This window comes from Mus pahari, chromosome 21 (genome assembly GCF_900095145.1).
Source record: "Mus pahari chromosome 21, PAHARI_EIJ_v1.1, whole genome shotgun sequence".
Lineage (NCBI taxonomy): Eukaryota > Metazoa > Chordata > Mammalia > Rodentia > Muridae > Mus > Mus pahari.
This window is the reverse complement of record NC_034610.1, coordinates 52,571,478-52,578,562: the sequence shown is the minus strand read 5'-3', so window position 1 is coordinate 52,578,562 and position 7,085 is coordinate 52,571,478. Positions and strand designations below refer to the sequence as shown.

The window sequence follows — 7,085 nt, the reverse complement described above, 5'->3', positions numbered from 1 at the left end:
CTTGGGTATTCTAAGTTTCTGGGCTAATATCCACTTATCAGTGAGTGCATATCTAGTGACTTCTTTTGTGATTGGGTTACCTCACTAAGGATGATACCCTCCAGATACATCCATTTGCCCAAGAATTTCATAAATTTAGTGCAGAATTCTACCAGAAGACATGATACCAATTTTCCTCAAAGTATTCCATAAAATAGAAACAGAAGGAACACTAACTAACTCATTCTATGAAGCAACAATTACTCTGATACATAAACCAAACAAGAAACCAACCAAAAAAAGAGAAGTTAAGACCAATCTTATTTATGAATATCAATGCAAAAATACTCAATAAAATTCTAGCAAACTGAATTCAAGAACACATCAAAACCATCATTCTCCACAATCAAGTAGGCTTCATCCCAGGGATGCAAGGTTGGTTTAATATATGAAAACCCATTAACATAATTGACTATATAAACAAACTCAAGGACAAAAACCACATGATCATCTCATTAGATGCTGAGAAAGCATTTGACAAAATCCAACACCCCTTCATGATAAAAGTCTTGGAAAGATCAGGAATTCAAGGCCCATACCTAAACATAATAAAAGCAATTTACTGCAAACAGCCATATCAAATTAAATAGAGACACACTTGAAGCAATCCCACTGAAATCAGGGACAAGACAAGGATGCCTACTCTCCCCAGATCTATTCAGTATAGCACTCGAACTGTTAGCTGGAACAATAAGACAGCAAAGATATATCAAGGGGATACAAATTGGTAAAGAAGAAATAAAGGTATCACTATTTGCCAATGATATGATAGTATACATAATTGACCCCAAAAATTCTACCATAGAACTTCTCCAGGTGATAAACAACTTCAGCAAAGTGGCCAGATATAAAATTAATGCAAATAAATCAGTATCCTCCCTTCATACAAAGGATAAACAGGCTGAGAAAGAAATTAGGGAAACAATTCCCTTCTCAATAGCCACAAATAGTATAAAATATCTTTTGGTAACTCTAACCAAGCAAGTGAAAGACCTGTATGAAAAGAACTTCAAGTCTCTCAAGAAAGAAATCAAAGAAGATCTCAGGAGTTGGAGAGATCACGATGCTCATGGATTTGCAGAAATAACATAGTAAAAATGACCATCCTGCCAAAGGCAATCTTTAGATTCAATGCAGTCCCGATCAAAATCCCAACACAATTCTTGAAAGACATGGAAAGAGCAATTCTCAAGTTCATCTGGAAAGGTAAAAAACCCAGAATAGGGAAAACAATTCTTAACAATAAAAGAACAGCTGGAGGAATCACCATCCCTGACCTCAAGTGTTAAAAACTGCATGGTACAGACATAGACATGCTGATCAATGGAATAGAATTGAAGACCCAGAAATAAATCCACTCCCTTACGGTCACTTGATCTTTGACAAAGACATCAAAAATATACAATGGCAAAAAGAAAACATCTTCAATAAATGGTGTTCGTCTAACTCTATGTAGAAGAATGAAAATAGACCCATATTTGTCACCTTGTACAAAGCTCAAGTCCAAGTGGAGCAAGGACTTCAACATAAAACCAGATACACTGGATCTAATAGAAGACAAATTTGGAAAGAGCCTTGAACTCATAGGCATGGGGCAAATTTCCTAAACACAACTCCAATGGCTCATGCTCTAAGATCAACAATTGATAAATGGGACCTCATAAACCTGGAAAGCTCCTGTAAGGCAAAGGATATAGTCAATAAGACAAATCGACAACCTGCAGATTGGGAAAAAATCTTCACTAACCCCACATCTGATAGAGGGCTAATATCTAAAATATATTAAGAACTCAAGAAGTTAATCACCAAAAAATCAAATAACCAATTCAAAAAATGAGGTATAGAATTAAACTGAGAATTCACAACTGAAGAATCTTGAATGGCTGAGAAGCACCTAAAGAAATGTTAAAAGTCCTTAGTGATCAGAGAAATACAAATCAAAATGACTCTGAGATTCTACCTTACACCAATCAGAATGGCTAAGATCAAAACCTCAGGAGACAACACATGTTGGAGAGGATGTGGAGAAAGAGGAACACTTCTCTCTTGCTGGTAGAATTGTAAACTGATACAAGCACTCTGGAAAGCAATCTGGAGGTTCCTCAGAAAATTGGAAATAGACCTACCTGAAAATCCAGCAACACCATTCTTGGAATAAACCTAAAAGATGCCTCATCATGCCACAGGGGCACATGTTCCACTATGTTCATAGTGGCCTTATTTGTGATGGAAACAACCTAGATGTTCCACGACAGAAAAATGGATACAGAAAATGTGGTTCATTTACACAATGGAATACTACTCAGGTATTAAGAACAAGGACATCCTGAGTTTTGCAGGCAAATAAATGGAACTAGAAAGTATCATTCTGAGTGAGGTAACTCAGACCCAAAAGGACATGCATGGTATGTACTCACTAAAAAGTGGATATAAGTTCAAAAAAAAAAAAAAAGTTACAGTCCACAGACCTCAAAAAGCTCAACAAGCTGAAGTGCCCAAGTGAGTATGCCTTAGTCCCACTTGGGAGAGAGAAGAAAGCAAGGTGGGGAGGTGAGAGACTCCCAGGACTTAAAGGGAGGGACCTTAGATGAAAGACCTGACGTTAGAGAGAGGGAAATTATAGAAATTATAGAGCCCACCTCCAGCAGGAAGACAACACATCAAACGAGGGACGGGTTTCCATCCTACAGTCACAATTCTGACCCATAATTGTTTCTGTCTGAACGAATGACAAGGATGGAAATGGAGAGGAGCCTGTGGAAAAGAAGGTCCAGCTACAGGCCCAAAGTGGGATCCAGTTCAGGGGGAGGTCCCAAGGCCTGACACTATTACTGAGGCTATGGAGTGCTCACAAAAAGGGACCTAGCATGACTGCCCTCCCATAGACTCAACAAGCAGCCGACAGAATCGGATGCAGATATTTGCACCCAAACCATTGGACAGAAGCAGCTGACTCCTGTTTTCGAATAGGGAAAGCTGAAAGAAACTGAGAAGAAGGGCGCCCCTGTGGGAGGACCAGCAGTTTCAATTAATCTGGACCCCTGAGATCTCTCAAACACTGGACCACCAAACAGACAACATACACCAGCTGATAGGAGGCCCCCAACACACATAGAGTAGAGGACTTCTTGGTCTGTGTTCATTCATAGATGATGTACCTAACCCCCAAGAAACTGGAGGCCCCAGGGAGGAGAGTTTAGAGGTCAGGTTGTGTGGAAGATGTGGGCATTGTTGTGGAGAAGGGGTAGGGTAGAGAAGAGATGTGGGATGTGGAGCAGTCGGGCGGATGGTGGGGCCTGGGAGTGAAATATGAAGTGTAGAAAATAAAATAAAAATAAAATTAAAAAAATAAAGTGAAAGCAATACAAATTTTGGGCTTTCTCTCCAATAATTTTAATTTTGAAAATTATATGAGAAATTTCCAGAATATTGTGGCTCTTTGTTAATCTTGGTTGTCTAATGAACAAATGAACAAACATGTAAACAAGCAAAGAAACAAACAAGTATCCTTGCCATATGAATACAGTTTATAGTTTCATCAATTTTTGAATCATCATCTAATGAGAGAGGAAAAACAAATCTGAGTTGTGAGTTTGGATTTGAAAGATGTCACACAAGCTGGGTGGTGGTGGCACACGCCTTTAATCACAGCACTTGGGAGGTAGAGGCAGGTGGATTTCTGAGATCGAGGCCAGCCTGGTCTACAAACCATGCTATCCATGAACTAACATGTAAGCATGAACTAACATGTAAGTGAGTTCCAGGACAGCCAGGGCTATACAGAAAAACCCTGTCTCGAAAACACACACACACACACACACACACACACACACAAGATGTCACAGGTTTATTGTCTAGACATTAGCTAAGTGTCTTCCTAAACCAGTTACTAAAATGTGTCTAACCATTTTCCAAACTGCTTTAGGGTTATCTATTAATTATAGTCATGTAAGCATGTGAAAAAGAAATGTCTCAGTTAGTTTCCATATCAGAGCAGCCTTGATCTCAAATAGAAGTTAATGTATAATTCAGAAGACCCAGCAAAACTGTGTTTTCTTAACAATGAACTGTGTGGGTTTCTCTTTATTATGTACTATAAGTCTCTGGATGCCACAAAACACATTAGTCAGACACTGACTGGCCTAGTAAAAAGAACTGAGTGTAAATAATATTTATGACCTTTAGACTCTTTGGCTCAATTTACCTTGAGAGACATTTTCATTCTGCTTATACATCAGAGTTTCACCACCAACAGTAGCATGCATGCTCTCATGCTCGCTTACGTTCACACACACACACACACACACACACACACACACACACACACACACACACACGGACTCTCCTACCAAACCAAATTTGCCACATAAAGAAACGTATAAAAGAATGTGACTAAACAGAGGGTTAGTTCAACTGTTTATTTGTCATAAGTCTATCCATGAGCTAACATGTAAGCATAAGAATTAAGTGAATGACAGTTGTTTTACTGTGTTTTCAACCTTTTTAGTTGTATCTTTAAAAATACCAGATGCGGTCTGAATGATGCCAAACATATGGCTTTTGCCCATGTTCTTGTGATCTGTAGTCGATTGCTGTAATGTACAGGGCAGGGGCAAAAAGCGATTTACAGATAGCCTTGGCCTGAGTTCCTCACAGCTGGATCTCATTTCACTAAACCGATGTCTCTCCCCTCCAGCAACTTTTATTTTATCAAATGCCACATATTATTTTTTGAAGTGGTTCCTGTTGTCATAGTGAGTACCACAGATGGATAACATACAGGACATTTGGTTGTCTGCTTTCTAGCTAAGGTCAGGACCTACTGTTGTTCCCGTTTGGGTGGAGGACGTATTTCATGGGACTACCTAAGAAAACTAATGATTTTCAGCTGTTGGATAGATAATGCTTACTTCATCGTAGTCATTCAGGTTTTTTAAGCACTAATATGCTACCTACCAAATGTACCTTTTCTATCTTTTATTAATTACCAGGCTGCCGTGTCATCTAGGAAAAAAAAACAAAAACAAACAAACAAAAAAAAAAAACGAGCAAGATCAGACTGAGAGTGAATCAATCAATCAATATTTATTTATTTATTTATTTATTTTTGCTCTCCTACTACATGTTAAGTTTATTGGGGGACAGATAGTATACTTTGGCTCAACAACAAACAGCCCCTAATCTAGCACATAATGGGGAATTAAATACCTATTGAATGAATGGGTGGAAAGCTTGTATTTTCTTTTTTCTTTTTTTTTTTATTATTATTTTCTTTATTTACATTTCAAATGCTATCCCGGAAGTTGCCTATACCACCCCCCCCCCGCCCCTGCTCCCCTACCCACCCACTCCCATTACTTGGCCCTGGCCTTCCCCTATGCTGGGTCATATAAAGTTTGCAAGACCAAGGGGCCTCTCTTCCCAATGATGGCTGATTAGGCCATCTTCTGCTACATATGCAGCTAGAGACTTGAGCTCAGGGGGTACTGGTTAGTTCCTGTTGTTGTTCCACCTACAGGGTTGCAGCCCCCTTCAGGTCCTTGGGTACTTTCTCTAGCTCCTTCATTGGGGACCCTGTGTTCCATGCAGTAGCTGACTGTGAGCATCCACTTCTGTGTTTGCCAGGCTCTGGCATAGCCTCACAAGAGGCCGCTATGTCAGGGTCCCTTCAGTAGAATCTTGCTGGCAGGTGCATTAGTATCTAGGTTTGGTGNCTGATGATGGGATGGANTCCCGAATGGGGTAGTCTCTGGATAGTCCATCNTTTCATCTTAGCTCTAAATTTTGNCTCTGTACCTATATCCTTTCATGAGTATTTTGTTCCTTATTCTAAGGAGGAATGAAGTATCCACNCNNTGGTCATCCTGCTTGGTTTTCTTCTGTTTTGCATAATGTATCTTGGGTATTCTAAGTTTCTGGGCTAATATCCGCTTATCAGTGAGTGCATATCTAGTGACTTCTTGTATTTTCTACTTATATAGGAACTGACTGGGCAGTCTAAGGTTGCTTATCTCCTTCTGTTTTCTAAACTAGCAATTCATTAATTAATTTTATTAGCTGCATCAATTAATAGTATATTTTGACTACTCTATATAGAAAACTCTGTATTCTGACTATCTTACACTATCTGAATTATGGCTTGTCCTTTATCATTTGAAACAACTCGTTTCTTCTTACTGTAGCACAATACCCTGGTGCACTCTTGCTATTTTTTTTTTTTTCCACTCACAAACTAATAAAATCCCAAAGCCACTTTCATCTCCCTTCCAACTCAGGGTAATGTGTTGTCATCCTGACTATAGCCATGGCATCAAGACAGATACCATATGGGAGATGGTTGCTCTTCATAGCTGTAGATGAGGAGGACCAATGTACGTTTTACTGAAGTTGTACTATTCCATCTCCCTGTGAGTTTTACTGAAGTTGTACTGTTCCATCTCCCTATGAGTTTTACTGAAGTTGTACTGGTCCATCTCCCTATGAGTTTTACTGAAGTTGTACTGTTCCATCTCCCTATGAGTTTTACTGAAGTTGTACTGGTCCATCTCCCTATGTACGTTTTACTGAAGTTGTACTGTTCCATCTCCCTATGAGTTTTACTGAAGTTGTACTGTTCCATCTCTCTGTGCGTTTTACCCAGAAGTTTCCCATTGCCTTTGTCTTCAAGGAGGAAACCAGGAAAATATTTCTCTAATAACCCTAGGAACTCTGTTGTCTGCAGTGATTTGCCCTAGTGATGTTCCCTGGGAGAAACATATTTTTCCCTTTCTGAAACTTCCTCTCACTCAGCTATGAGAACTCATTTACATTGTAAAGTCAATTAAACTGCATGACACTAGCTTCATGGCTTGCCCCATTGAATTCCACATTGCTTAGCTCTGGAAATCAAAACCTTTACTTGTATCAAAGACTGTTACACTGGTGATTATAAGAAGAAAGTTTGGAAGTCAGAGCCATACTTTTCTGTTTTCTGATTTCTTATTTTACAAAACAACAAAACAAATAAACAAACACAAAATTAAAAACTAATAAACAAAACAATAAAG

General features: G+C 39.0%; 1 pseudogene; it reads right to left on the bottom strand.

Moving 5' to 3' along the window:
• LOC110337994 overlaps positions 1-2,186 on the bottom strand; it is a 3,520-nt pseudogene extending 1,334 nt beyond the window's left edge.
• Positions 2,187-7,085: the final 4,899 nt, after the last annotated feature.